Source organism: Protomyctophum parallelum, assembly GCF_964188405.1.
Source record: "Protomyctophum parallelum genome assembly, chromosome: 9".
NCBI classification, from domain to species: Eukaryota; Metazoa; Chordata; class Actinopteri; order Myctophiformes; family Myctophidae; genus Protomyctophum; species Protomyctophum parallelum.
Window position 1 is genome coordinate 51,076,036 of NC_139706.1, and position 16,454 is coordinate 51,092,489.

Consider the following 16,454-nt stretch of genomic DNA (forward strand, 5'->3'; position numbering starts at 1 on the left):
CAGGGGGATGTAGTTTTAGAGACCAGGATTACTGCATGTTTTTGTGAGGGTACCTACCCTAGGGGACACGGGGAGAACATGTGAGGGTACCTACCCTAGGGGATACGGGGAGAACATGTGAGGGTACCTACCCTAGGGGATACGGGGAGAACATGCAAACTCCACATAGAAAGGTCCCTTTGCCTCGGGTATGGGCACTGATGACGCGGGGGAGGGAACACGCCCCCAGCACCCACAGCGTCCAGAGTGGGAATCGAACCCAGGACCTTCTAGCTGTGAGGCGACAGCACTACCGACTGTTCCACCGTGCCCCCAAGTAGTAATATTTTGATTAAATGAAAATGGTGGGCTCTATTGTAAACAAGTATTAAATGCTTTATGGTGTCGTCCACTCACAGTTAACAGTTTTGTATTGAGTTGTGCTTGAAATATACTGTAATTCTGCAATAGTCCGGCAGCTGTGGTCTAAAATATTGTCTATATATATATATATATATATACGTATACATTCATGAATCCACTTGTTGACCGGCTGTCGGTATATGTCAAAAATCCCAAACTTTCCTTATGCTTCAAGTAGCATGTGACATGTAAAACTATGGGGTTTTCATGATTCTGAACCAAGCTTTCGTTTTGCACAAAAAATACTCCTTGGGCTATAAAGAGCCATAGCCACTTGCCCAAAATGTGCTGACTTCATCACATTTGTCACGACTGCTATGGTCATGAATGCATGTATAGACAATATTTTAGGCCAATACAAAAAAGACTATATAGCCTACCACGTGTCTCACTTTAAACAAAAGAAGCCTGTCGGCTGACGGACTACAGACTGCTAATAAAATATTCAATCAATCAATCAAAAAAAGCGGTGTGAACTATAGTCTTGATCACTTTCTGTAAACCTATTGTGAACCTACTGTGTCCATGTTATTGTTAGCTAGCAGCCATATGCTAACCCTAGCTAGGTAGGTCTTTAGTTCTAACTTGTATCTGAACTGAATGCAATAATTATGTCACATGGCCCCGTCATTTAACGTGAGGCAAAAAAGACACAACAACTAGATCGATATAGACTTTGATACAAAAATATACCTTACCTTTCTAGTGAGACAACTGCAGTTAAGGTACTAGCATAGTACTGTAGTAGTGTAGTTACTAGTAGACGCTCAGACGGATATAAAACCGGATCTTAAACAAGAGAATGCTTCCGGTTTCCGGACAAAACTAAGATAAATTAAATAATACAATAAAAACATCCATATCTACATATTCCGTGTGGATTTCAAATATAAGGTTATTAACCCATGCCCACTGATGTTACAAATATGTACGGTCGATCAACTAATAATTATTATTATTATCGTGGTCTGGGAGGGAAGTCTGTTAATTTCGTTGAAAAGTTACGTGTTGCTCATTTCATATCGACAGCACCTGGAAAAGTGGATTACATCTGCATCCAAAAAAATTAAGTGCTTACCCCATGGATGTTAAAATGCTTTGCGGGCCCGCAGAATTAACCATATCTTCCGTGTTGTTCAATTAAAAAGCATTTTAATCCGATCGATGGCCATTTCTTCCCATTTCTTTCAACTACGACCCTATCGTTTGGTAGGTGTACTGCATGCTGATACAGTGAACGTTCTTTTAGAAAGTTGCGTTCGATCCGATTAAAATGCTTTTTATTAAACAATACGGAAGGAACGGGTACTTCCGTGGGCCCGTCAAATATTGTAACATTTATGGCCTTGGGATAAGCCTAAAGATGAAGGTTTATGTAGAAGTAAGGGCCAAATGTGGAGGAAGTAAACGATGGCTTCATAGCCATGCCCAAATATGTATTACAGGCGGAGCCTTAAATGTTATAAAATGAATTACAAAAAGTCAATAACAATTATGTTTATTAAAATACAATACCATACATGTTATAAAAATGCACGACAGAAGCGATATCAGCTTGGATCATTTCAATTTGTTTTAATTTTTTTAACCTATAGGTTTCAATGGTGGGCATAATAGTACGCTATGAACGGACTTGCGGTGTGGGTTTTTTTTTAAGTCCCGTGACATCATCCGGGACACGAATCCATAGGTTTCACTGGTGGGACTTTTAGTATGATATGAACGGACTGCGGTACCTACTAGTATTCTATGGACGGAACGGCAGTGTACCAGTCCGTTCTATTTCAACCTGCGACCAGGTTGAGATGGCTGAACAGGTCAGGCCTCCTGGTCTCCAGCCCTACATCGACTGATCCACAGGGGCAGGTCCCCTTTCTTATATACAGGCTAGGCCCCTCCCACTGGACCATACCAACCCTAATTGGTTCCACAATTATTAACAGCCCCGTGTCCAGAGACAATACTTTAACACTTGTATAATTCACTTTGAAATCATTACACATTATCCACAATTCACATAAACCACATTTATAATCAGAGTTCTCTCTCTCTCTATATATATATATATATATATATATATATATATATTAATACCTGATCAATCCATCCTACTATAAATGCATTCTGCGTGCGTGTGTGCGTGTGTGCGTGTGTGCATGCGTGTACGGTTGTAATGCGCGTAACTCGAGAACCGTTCGCCCCACCGACTTCACATTCGACACACGCATTCCACACCCCCACAGGGAGTGCAGTGCCCGGCCTCGAGTCGGTGGGATACGCCGTTGTCCAGAAACACCACAAAAGGCTCCGGTCAGGCTCTGCCAATGGACTGTATACAGTAATGAGCCAAAGTCCCCTCCCCTGTACAATTTCCCAGCCTCTGCCTCTGCCAATTGATTGCCATGTCAATTTGATGCCGATACTATTCGTACTTTTACTCAGGCCTACATAAAAATAAAAATAAAACATTTACGTGACAAAATTTGACTTATTTGGATTATTTTGAATTTTCATTTTTTCATGTCATATGAAAGCAGGGAATCATAGCTTCAAATTGACATATTGGTTGTTCAGTTTGACCCACCAGTGTTGGAGATATGACTTATAGAGTAATGTCTGGCAGAGAAACAGAGAGTTGAGAAAACAGGCTTGAAAAAGGTTCACTTCTGTGATCTCTAACATTACACCTATAGCTACATGTTTATGCATTTATTTAATATTTACATGTCTTCTGTGGTCTCTAACATTACACCTATAGCTACATGTTTAAGCATTTATTTCATATTTACATGTCTTCTGTGGTCTCTAACATGACACCTATAGCTACATGTTTAAGCATTTATTTCATATTTACATGTCTTCTGTGGTCTCTAACATTACACCTATAGCTACATGTTTAAGCATTTATGCCATATTTACATGTCTTCTGTGGTCTCTAACATTACACCTATAGCTACATGTTTAAGCATTTATGTCATATTTACATGTCTTCTGTGGTCTCTAACATTACACCTATAGCTACATGTTTAAGCATTTATGTCATATTTACATGTCTTCTGTGGTCTCTAACATTACACCTATAGCTACATGTTTAAGCATTTATTTCATATTTACATGTCTTCTGTGGTCTCTAACATTACACCTATAGCTACATGTTTCAGCATTTATTTCATATTTACATGTCTTCTGTGGTCTCTAACATTACACCTATAGCTACATGTTTAAGCATTTATTTCATATTTACATGTCTTCTGTGGTCTCTAACATTACACCTACTAGCTACATGTTTAAGCATTTATTTCATATTTACATGTCTTCTGTGGTCTCTAACATTACACCTAGTTACATGTTTAAGCATTTATTTCATATTTACATGTCTTCTGTGGTCTCTAACATTACACCTAGCTACATGTTTAAGCATTTATTTCATATTTACATGTCTTCTGTGGTCTCTAAACATTACACGTATAGCTACATGTTTAAGCATTTATTTCATATTTACATGTCTTCTGTGGTCTCTAACATTACACCTATAGCTACATGTTTAAGCATTTATTTCATATTTACATGTCTTCTGTGGTCTCTAACATTACATCTAGCTACATGTTTAAGCATTTATTTCAAATTTACATGTCTTCTGTGGTCTCTAACATTACACCTACTAGCTACATGTTTAAGTATTTATTTCATATTTACATGTCTTCTGTGGTCTCTAACATTACACCTATAGCTACATGTTTAAGCATTTATGTCATATTTACATGTCTTCTGTGTTCTCTAACATTACACCTATAGCTACATGTTTAAGCATTTATTTCATATTTACATGTCTTCTGTGGACTCTAACATTATACCTATAGCTACATGTTTAAGCATTTATTTCATATGTACATGTCTTCTGTGGTCTCTAACATTACACCTACTAGCTACATGTTTAAGCATTTATTTCATATTTACATGTCTTCTGTGGTCTCCAACATTACACCTACTGCATGTTTAAGCATTTATTTCATATTTACATGTCTTCTGTGGTCTCTAACATTACACCTATAGCTACATGTTTAAGCATTCATGTCATATTTACATGTCTTCTGTGGTCTCTAAACATTACACCTACTAGCTACATGTTTAAGCATTTATTTCATATTTACATGTCTTCTGTGGTCTCTAACATTACACCTATAGCTACATGTTTAAGCATTTATTTCATATTTACATGTCTTCTGTGGTCTCTAACATTACATCTAGCTACATGTTTAAGCATTTATTTCATATTTACATGTCTTCTGTGGTCTCTAACATTACACCTACTAGCTACATGTTTAAGCATTTATTTCATATTTACATGTCTTCTGTGGTCTCTAACATTACACCTATAGCTACATGTTTAAGCATTTATTTCATATTTACATGTCTTCTGTGGTCTCTAAACATTACACCTATAGCTACATGTTTAAGCATTTATTTCATATTTACATGTCTTCTGTGGTCTCTAACATTACACCTATAGCTACATGTTTAAGTATTTATTTCATATTTACATGTCTTCTGTGGTCTCTAAACATTACACCTATAGCTACATGTTTAAGCATTTATTTCATATTTACATGTCTTCTGTGGTCTCTAACATTAAACCTACTAGCTACATGTTTAAGTATTTATTTCATATTTACATGTCTTCTGTGGTCTCTAACATTACACCTAGCTACATGTTTAAACATTTATTTCATATTTACATGTCTTCTGTGGTTTCTAACATTACACCTAGTTACATGTTTATGCATTTATTTCATATTTACATGTTGATTTCAGCTCCGACACTTATTTCAGACATGCTCTAGTATGTGAAGAGTCTGCCTGTGGTATTAAGTTAGCGATGGAAGGCTCTCCGTCAAATCTGGTCACATTTGAGTGCATGGATTGGTCATCTATCTATGGAGTTGTTGCACCAGCCCTCATACTTATCACTTATCAACTCAAGGATGATGTCACCCTCTCAGTCATTTGTTATCACCCCACAGGGCAAATAAAGGCTGGGTCAGCTTTACAGCACGGGTTCCCAAAGTGGAGTCCGGGGAACCAAATGGACCCTTGTGGGTCTGTAACTCTATATGAATGGAACCAAATGGACCCTTATGGGTCTGTAACTCTATAGAAAACGCTAATCCACGCCTTTGTTTTCTCTCGGCTTGATTACTGCAATGCACTTTTTTCAGGACTGCCTAAGAAAACAACTGACAGATTACAACTTGTCCAAAATGCAGCAGCCAGAGTTTTAACTAGAACTAAGATGAGAGAACATATTACTCCAGTTTTGGCATCACTGCACTGGCTTCCGGTTGTTTTTAGGATTGATTTTAAAATTCTTTTAGTCTATAAAGCCCTCAATGGTCTCGCACCTTCCTACCTACATGACTGCTTGCCTAAATATGTCCCAAACCGCCCGCTAAGGTCTTCCACTGCTGGCCTGCTCGCTTTGCCTAAAAAAATGGCAACTAAAAAATACGGGGAAGCAGCTTTTTGCTTCTACGGGCCATCGGCATGGAACAAGCTCCCTTCGTCAGGCAGCCTCTGTAGACATTTTTAAAGCTCAGCTCAAGACCCACTTCTACAACATTGCCTTTAAGTGATCTTATATTTTTTGTTATTCATGTCCTCACTGTATTGCATTACTGCTTGTTTTTTAATGTCGTTGCCTTGCTTTTCTTTTATGCTTTGCTTTTATTTTATTCTCCATTGTTCTGTAAAGCACTTTGAGCTGCATTTGATGTCATGAAAGGTGCTATACAAATAAAGTTTTATTATTATTATTATTATAGTCTATACGAATGGAACCAAATGGACCCGTTAACAGTGGGTTTTACGATATTATATTGTTGATATTGTTACATTGCAAACTCCACACACCTTGCTTTTAATTGATCTTTTTTTGTTATTCATGTCCTCACTGTATTGCATTACTGCTCTTGTTTTTTTTAATGTTTATGCCTTGCTTTTCTCTTTTTTCTCCATTGTTCTGTAAAGCACTTTGAGCTGCATTTCATGTCATGAAAGGTGCTCTACAAATAAAGTATTATTCTTCTTCTTATTATTATTATTATAATAGTGTGTGCACAGCATCCACCTCAGCCTGCTGATCCTGAGGCGTGCAGAATTGCCAATTCCTGGTCAGTGGGCGCCACCTGCTGGACGCAACGATGAAACACACCCATCTCAACCCATTCTGACCTGAGATCAGATTCTATAAATGTCTTCTACATCCTGACAGTTTTCCATTCTGACCTGAGATCAGATTCTATAAATGTCTTCTACATCCTGACAGTTTTCCATTCTGACCTGAGATCAGATTCTATGAAACGTCTTCTACATCCTGACAGTTTTCCATTCTGACCTGAGATCAGATTCTATAAAACGTCTTCTACATCCTGACAGTTTTCCATTCTGACCAGAGATCAGATTCTATAAATGTCTTCTACATCCTGACAGTTTTCTGAAGAAGCGATGTTTATATGTCAGTCGTTCTTTGATTTTTCAAAAATAGCAGACCTACAAGCTCATAGCGCGCCACTCGGTGGCGCGCTATGAGCTTGTAGATCTGCTATTTTTCAATAGCTAAAGCATAACATGATGCTAACACCAAAAGGGGTTCCCGTTCAGAATGGGTTAAAGATGGTTTATATTTCATCATATTATGACTGCTAGTGTTCCACACTGAAAATACACTATATGCACACCTGACCAGTCAGGCGTAAGTACTTTTACTTAAGTACTGTTACTTAAGTACACTTTTGAGGTATTTGTACTTTACTTGAGTATTTCCAATTCCCAATACTTTTACTTCTACTCCACTACATCTCAGAGCGACAATTTGTACTTTTACTCACTACAATTATTTGAAAACTTTCAGTTACTAGTTACTAAGTAAACTTTAGTTACTTTAGTTACTTGGAGATTTAAATTTCGATTAGCAAACATACATTAACAACTTCAACCCTATACATTTCGGCCTTTTGAAAATAGCCGATCTACAACGCATTGTGAGCTTGTAGATCTGCTATTTTCAATAGATTTTGTACACGTTTTGAACTTGTGAAATGGCACATTCTGCACAATGAGTACTTTAACTTTTAGTACTTTTAATACATTGTTTTCAACGAGGGCGGCGCAAATAAGAGCTATTTTTTAAGCATGTTGTGCAACATGACAAACTGTTTAAAAGTATCGTACAGTGACAACTACAGTCTCTGTAATGTGTATGTTGTTCCATTACTTCAAAACAATCTAAAATAAAAGGGATTTAAGGATCATTAAAGCTGGGCTGAGTCCAATGCATTTATATACATATACTTCCGGTCCAGGACACACACACACGCACGCACGCGCACGCACACACACACACACACACACACACGCACACACGCACAGATCTAAGAGTGTGTGAATCACGCGTATGAAAGACATTTATATAACTCCCTTATCTCTCACACCTCGGAAGGAACAATGAATAGATTCCTCTGCAAACACCCAGAGCTGCTTTTTAACAAGACATCACAGGCTATATGAAATAAAAGCTGACGCACATCATCATCTGGAGATTGTGTGTTTGTGCCAGGGACCGCTATATAGGAGAAGACTTGAACAAAGTGGTAGACCTGAGGACCAGGGACCAGGGACCAGGGACCAGGGACCAGGGGACCATGGACCAGGGACCAGGACCACAGGGACCAGGACCAGGGACCAGGACCAGGGACCAGGGACCAGGGACCAGGGACCAGGGACCGGACCAGGACCAGGGACCAGGACCAGGGACCATGGACCAGGACCAGGGACCAGGGACCGCTATATAGGAGAGAGACTTGAACAAAGTGGTAGACCTGAGCCCATTCTACAAATGCCTTCTAATTCCTGACAAGTTCTCTGAAAAACCTCATGTTTCTGTCGGTCGTTTTTCAACATTTTCATGTCAAAGACCCCCAAAACTATACAGTATAGATGTATTTGGGCCGTCGGCCCCCCCCCATCTGAAAATATGTTGTTCCAGAGACCCCCCCCCCCCCATCTGAAAATATGTTGTTCCAGAGACCCCCCCCCCATCTGAAAATATGTTGTTCCAGAGACCCCCCCCCCCCCCCCATCTGAAAAATATGTTGTTCCAGAGACCCCCCCCCCCCCCCCATCTGAAAATATGTTGTTCCAGAGACCCCCCCCCCCATCTGAAAATATGTTGTTCCAGAGACCCCTCAGAAGCAAAGATTTGAGTAAAAACGTTCGCTCTGGGCCTTTCTGTGTGGAGTTTGCATGTTCTCCCCCGTGTCCCCTAGGGTAGGTATCCACACATGTTCTCCCCGTGTCCCCTAGGGTAGGTACCCTCACATGTTCTCCCCGTGTCCCCTAGGGTAGGTACCCTCACATGTTCTCCCCGTGTCCCCTAGGTAGGTACCCTCACATGTTCTCCCCGTGTCCCCTAGGGTAGGTACCCTCACATGTTCTCCCGTGTCCCCTAGGGTAGGTACCCTCACATGTTCTCCCCGTGTCCCCTAGGGTAGGTACCCTCACATGTTCTCCCCGTGTCCCCTAGGGTAGGTACCCTCACATGTTCTCCCCGTGTCCCCTAGGGTAGGTACCCTCACATGTTCTCCCCGTGTCCCCTAGGGTAGATACCCCTCACAAAAACATGCCGTAATCCTGGTCTCTAAAACTACCTCCCCCTGGCCAGCCGGGGCGCCTGATGGAGGGGAAAGGAACTGGTCGGAATAACGTGTCCCCTTCCACGCGCTACGTCCGGCCGGGGAAATTCCCCTCTGTCAGGTGAAAAGAAGCAGCTGGACTCCTCATGCATAGAAGGAGGCATGAGTCAGTCCGCTGCCCCCCCCCAGGTTGGCAGAGGAAGTGTAGCGCCCAGGATTACATTAGATAATTGGCACTGGGTGAAAAAGAAAACTGGGTTACAAAATCGTGGGATAAAAATAAATAAATAAAAAATAAAATACGTAATGACTGATTTTACACTTGCTGAGATAGCCGATCAACTCACAAGCTCACAGCTGACAACTGGTTACATACTGTAAGTACAGGATTGAAGGCATAACTTAATGACTCTCTCTGAAAGACATTATGATATATAATAATTAACCCATTCTGACCTGAGATCAGATTCATATGAGGTTTCCACTGGACACACACTGGTCTGATGAACCCATTCTGACCTGAGATCAGATTCTAAAAAAATGTCAGTCGTTCTCGATTTTTCAAAAATAGCAGACCTACAAGCTCGTAGCGCGCCACTCGGTGGCGCGCTACGAGCTTGTAGGTCTGCTATTTTTCAATAGCTAAAGCATACATGATGCCAACACCAAAATGGGTGCACGTTCAGAATGGGTTAAACAAGACTGTCAAAAAGAAGGAAAAACACGTATATAGGCCTACAGTATAGGCAGCTTCACATACAATATAGGCCTACAGTATAGACAGCTTCACATACAATATAGACCTACAGTATAGCAGCTTCACATACAATATAGGCCTACAGTATAGGCAGCTTCACATACAATATAGACCTACGTATAGACAGCTTCACATACAATATAGGCCTACAGTATAGGCAGCTTCACATACAATATAGGCCTACAGTATAGGCAGCTTCACATACAATATAGACCTACAGTATAGACAGCTTCACATACAATATAGGCCTACAGTATAGGCAGCTTCACATACAATATAGGCCTACAGTATAGACAGCTTCACATACAATATAGACCTACAGTATAGACAGCTTCACATACAATATAGACCTACAGTATAGACAGCTTCACATACAATATAGACCTACAGTATAGACAGCTTCACATACAATATAGACCTACAGTATAGACAGCTTCAAATACAATATAGACCTACAGTATAGACAGCTTCACATACAATAGACTGTTGAAACCATAGACTGTAAAAGAAATATGGACAAAGCGTCTCCGGGTCTGATATGGACGTAAGATGGCGGCCCAGACAACGAGGCGGGACTCCCCCCCCCCTTCTTCTTCGTTGGTTTTTATTTTGACTCGAGGGGGGGGGGGGGGGGGTGGCTCCCGATCATAGACTGTAACGGTAGCCACGCCCCTCAGAACATACTCTACTTTATTTTTTTTAATAAATGGGACCATCATTTTCCAAAAAGAATATTATGACATTAGAAATTAGACTTTTCCTGTTGTTTTTAGGATTGATTTTAAAATGATTTTACTTGTCTATAAAGCTCTCAATGGTCTCGCACCTTCCTACCTACATGACTGCCTCCCTAAATATGTCCCAAACCGGCCCCCCTAAGGTCTTCCACTGCTGGCCTGCTCGCTTTGCCTAAAAAAAATGGCAACAAAAAAATACGGGGAAGCAGCTTTTTGCTTCTACGGCCGTCGGCATGGAACAAGCTCCCTCTGTACCTTCGTCAGGCAGCCTCTGTAGACATTTTAAAGCTCAGCTCAAGACCCACCTCTACAACATTGCTTTTAACACTAGGAAGTCTGAAAAATTTTCACTACTACTCAGTCGGCTGACGGTCAGGGGGACCGTGTTTTTGGTGCGATTTGATTGGCCACTCTCTCCCCCACTCGTCCCTCTCCAGCTGGAGAAGACATTGTTCAAGCCTGCATCCCATTTCCAACGAATTAAATCATAATATGTTTCTTAACACATGTTTTCACTCCTAAAATGTATAAAACTAATAATAGGCCTACATGTGAAAAATATATATTTTAACGTTGCCCGTTAGTACTATATTGCAACATGCCTTTTGTTGTTCTTTTTTTTCCTTCCAAAAGAGCAAAGATCACTTGTCTTTTCTCATGTGTTATCGATGTAATTAATATGTGACCCCACGCGATGTACAGACTGCTTGACTAGGCATGTAAACATGACATAATTGTATTAATGTTTAAGTGTAATGATGTTATTGACCGGATTGTCCGTAGTCCTCCAGCCGTTAGCTTACAGTTGCTAATATTATAAGCTAACAACATTACTAAAGCCAATGTATTGCATTAAATGCGGCCTGTCCGCGGTAAATTACTTATACAAGTGAGTCGCGTTATATCTACCTAAATTACCAGCCAAAGTACATTCCAAATAAACAATTATTAGCCACGTTATGTTGTTATATCAGTTTAATTAATAAAAACATCGTTCAGAATACGGCCGTTAGCACTGTGAATTAAACATCCGGTGAGGAGAGGATACGGATCGTGTATGTGTTGTGTATGGAAATCAGCGCATACGGATGTACCGGATGTAAGCCTTGCACACTAAATGCACACTAAATAGCACACTAAATAGCCTTGCTAAATAGCCTTGCACACTAAATAGAAAGCCTGCAGCCTGGTGATACAAAAAATAAACTCCACACGTGAAATGCCACTGCATGTTGAGGAGAAACCCCAGCTCAGCTGCTGTTTATAACATCGAGCAGTTATTGAATTCATGAACATTTACATGCTTCCCTGAGAGGGAGAGAGAGAGAGAGAAAAAGGAAAGTTCCACGGATCTGGTCGCTTGCAGAAAAGTTTACAGATAAAGAAGGAGCTGAACTATTTTGACTGACAAAGAGCTGGCGATATTTAGCCTATATGCCAGAATAGGCTGTGGCTGTGCTGTGAAACAAATGAATCCACAGCAGCAGGCCTACATACGTTCCACGTCGCTTGCAGAAATAACTGTTCTTTTGACAAAACTGACAAAACATTTAGCGGTTCGGGAGGTCTATCTGGTTGGAATTATTCCAAACACTTTTTATTTTGTATCGCGCATCGGCAAGCGTTCTCGCTTCATGGAAAGTAAATGTCGGGTCGAGTCTAACCGAGCATTCAATAATAATAATAATAATAACAATGATAATCATTGTATTCATATTCCTATTATCTTATCAAAATAATAAACAAATTCCAAGTTAATTAACCATCCAAACGTATATGATTTAATTCGTTGGACATGGAATGCAGGCTTGAACAACAACAACATCTCCAGCTGTCTGTTTGTGTGCTCTTTTTTTTTCTCCACCTTTTTTCTTTAGATCATAACTCGCTCATTTTTTGCTCATTTAAAAAAATTCAAAATACCATGTGAACTATGGAATTGGGGCTTTCATTTGGTATATAAGGCGCTATATAAGGCGCTCTCTACGAAACGATATCAAGTGAAAAGGAAATGTCGGGGAATCACCATTAACGTCACCATTATCAAGCAGCGCAAACAAAAGACGAGAGGGGGAGAAAGGGTGACGACGGTCGATTGGGCCGATTATAGTCAGACTGAGTAAGAGATATATGCCTAAAATCATATTTACAAAACGTTTCAAATGGAAAAAAAAACAGAGATGATTTCAATCGAATATTTAGACAAAGTCATGCAAGGGGAACTTTCTCTGGACTCCATGGGCTAAGAAAATAAACGTTGAAATCTCAAATTCGGTCAGAACGGCTGCTCAGACTTCCTAGTGTTAAGTGATCTTTTATTATTCATGTTCTCACTGTATTTTAGTACTGCTGGTTTCTTTTAATGTCGTTGCCTTAGTTTATCTGTTCTTATCTTTGTACCACTGCCTTCTCCTGATCTGACACTGCCTTATTGTCCTATTGTTTTAACTGCATGCCTGTTTTAATGCCGTTTTGTTTTGCCTTTGTTTTTATTATCTTTTCTGCTCTGTAAAGCACTTTGAGCTACATTTATGTATGAAAGGTGCTATATAAATAAAGTTTATTATTAGTTTTAGTCGACTAAATGTCATAAGATTTTAGTCGACTAAATCTACAGGTGATTTAGTCGACTAAAATGTATTTTTGCGGGCCTTGTTGCAGTCGTAATGACTTATTTTACACTTGCTGAAAATAGCCGATCTACAAGCTCACAACGTGTCGCACCACAAGCAGCAGAATCAAACTACACACAGCAGAATCAAACTACACACAGCAGAATCAAACTACACACAGCAGAATCAAACTACACACAGCAGAATCAAACTACACACAGCAGAATCAAACTACACACAGCAGAATCAAACTACACACAGCAGAATCAAACTACACACAGCAGAATCAAACTACACACAGCAGACACCACAAACAGCAGAATCAAACTACACACAGCAGACACTAGCCGCAATTTGCAACTCTATATTCTTTTATAATGGGATGAATCTAGAGTTGCAACACCCTCCATTGACTCCCCACTCATCCAATTTGGTTTGCGATCTGCTTGTCTTAAACAACGTTAAACTCACCAACATTGCAGCTGTAGTACAAGCTTGAATTATCCTCTTTCAATCTGCCGAGCTTGTTTTTCATAAAAATCCACCGTAGAGATGTTATGAGCTACTTTCTGTCAAGACATCCTCTGCCAGTGATTATTTTTTCTAAGTGCTGGAGTTTGGATGCACTCGTCGTAAGTCACTGAACGGCCCTGCGTTCCACCTGTTTCGAATTTGCACATAATGCAGGAGGCAGCAGCGCGACCCGTTAATAAAAACGAGTGCTTCCAAACTCCAGCACTTAGAAGAATAATCACTGGCAGAGGATGTCTTGACAGAAAGTAGCTCATAACATCTCTACGGTGGATTTTTATGAAAAACAAGCTCGGCAGATTGAAAGAGGATAATTCAAGCTTTGACTGCAGCTACAATGTTGGTGAGTTTAACGTTGTTTAAGACGAGCAGATCACAAACCAAAAGAGATGAGTGGGGAGTCAATGGAGGGTGTTGCAACTCTAGATTCATCCCATTATAAAAAAAATCTAGAGTTGCAAATTGCGGCTAAGCAGACACCACAAACAGCAGCAGCAGCAGAAAACTAAAGCACAATTATTCCTACCTTGAGACGTCTTCTGCTTGACTTCATCAGTTCATCAGATAGAGCCTCCGTCTGTCCGTCTGTCCGTCTTCTGCTTGACTTCATCAGTTCATCAGAGAGAGCCTCCGTCTGTCTGTCTGTCCGTCTTCTGCTTGACTTCATCAGTTCATCAGATAGAGCCTCCGTCTGTCCGTCTGTCCGTCTTCTGCTTGACTTCATCAGGTCATCAGAGAGAGCCTCCGTCTGTCTGTCTGTCCGTCTTCTGCTTGACTTCATCAGTTCATCAGAGAGAGCCTCCGTCTGTCTGTCTGTCCGTCTTCTGCTTGACTTCATCAGTTCATCAGAGAGAGCCTCCGTCTGTCCGTCTGTCCGTCTTCTGCTTGACTTCATCAGTTCATCAGATAGAGCCTCCGTCTGTCCGTCTGTCCGTCTTCTGCTTGACTTCATCAGTTCATCAGATAGAGCCTCCGTCTGTCCGTCTGTCCGTCTTCTGCTTGACTTCATCAGTTCATCAGAGAGAGCCTCCGTCTGTCCGTCTGTCCGTCTTCTGCTTGACTTCATCAGTTCATCAGAGAGAGCCTCCGTCTGTCCGTCTGTCCGTCTTCTGCTTGACTTCATCAGTTCATCAGATAGAGCCTCCGTCTGTCCGTCTGTCCGTCTTCTGCTTGACTTCATCAGTTCATCAGAGAGAGCCTCCGTCTGTCTGTCTGTCCGTCTTCTGCTTGACTTCATCAGTTCATCAGATAGAGCCTCCGTCTGTCCGTCTGTCCGTCTTCTGCTTGACTTCATCAGTTCATCAGAGAGAGCCTCCGTCTGTCTGTCTGTCTGGATGGTTCTTGATGAGCAGTGGTGGAAAAAGTACTCAATTGTTTTACTTAAGTAAAAGTACCAATACTGCAATTTAGAACTACTCCTTTACAAGTAAAAGTATGGAATTGAAAATGTACTTTAGTAAAAGTGCAAAAGTATCGGCATCAAAATGTACTTAAAGTACTAAAAGTAAAAGTACTCATATTGCAGAATATCCCACTTCACAAGTTCAAAATGTGTACAAAGTCTATTGAAAATAGCCGATCTACAAGCTCACAATGCGTCGCGTTGTAGATCGGCTATTTTCAAATGGCCAAAATGTATTGGGTTGAAGTGGTTAATTTATGTTTTCTAATCAAAATTAAAATCGCCAAAGTAACTAAAGTAACTAAAGTTTTCAAATAATTGTAGAGAAGTAAAAGTACAAATGTTGGCTCTGAGATGTAGTGGAGTAGAAGTAAAAGTACTGGAAATTGGAAATACTCAAGTAAAGCACAAATACCTCAAAATTGTACTTAAGTACAGTACTTAAGTAAAAGTACTTAGTTACTTTCCACCACTGTTGATGAGCCCTCTCCAGCGGCATCGTCTCGACACCAGTGTTGTTTTTGGCAGCAAATTTCTATTTTAGTTTTAGTCATAGTCTTTGGACTGAAACTTCATTTAGTTTTAGTCACATTTTAGTCACCTGGAATGTCTTAGTGTTGGTCTAGTTTTAGTCGACTAAATGTCATAAGATTTTAGTCGACTAAATCTACAGTTGATTTAGTCGACTAAAATGTATTTTGGCGGTGTCTTGATGCCGTCGTAATGAGTGTTTTTACACTTGCTGAAAATAGCCGATCTACAAGCTCACATTCAGCATGCAACCAAGTGTAAAATGACTTATACTGGATCTCTTGTCCACTATAGTCCCTTCCTAACATTTTAGTCTAGTTTTTATTTGTCGACGAAATTGTCAGTATATTTAGTCTTATAGTTTTAGTCATCATAGCTTAGTTTTCATTTAGTTTCTTTCTCATTTCCGTTTTTTGTCAGTGGAAAAAGGTAGTCGACGAACATTTTTCGTCTTAGTTTTAGTCGACGAAAACAACACTGGTCTCCAGACATCTCCATCCTCTGCATACACCGGGCCACAGCTGGACCAGAACTCTCTCCTCCATCCTCCATACACCGGGCTACAGCTGGACCAGTACTCTCTCCTCCATCCTCCATACACCGGGCCACAGCTGGACCAGAACTCTCTCCTCCATCCTCCATACACCGGGCCACAGCTGGACCAGTACTCTCCTCCATCCTCCATACACCGGGCTACAGCTGGACCAGTACTCTCTCCTCCATCCTCCATACACCGGGCCACAGCTGGACCAGTACTCTCTCCTCCATCCTCCATACACCGGGCCACAGCTGGAC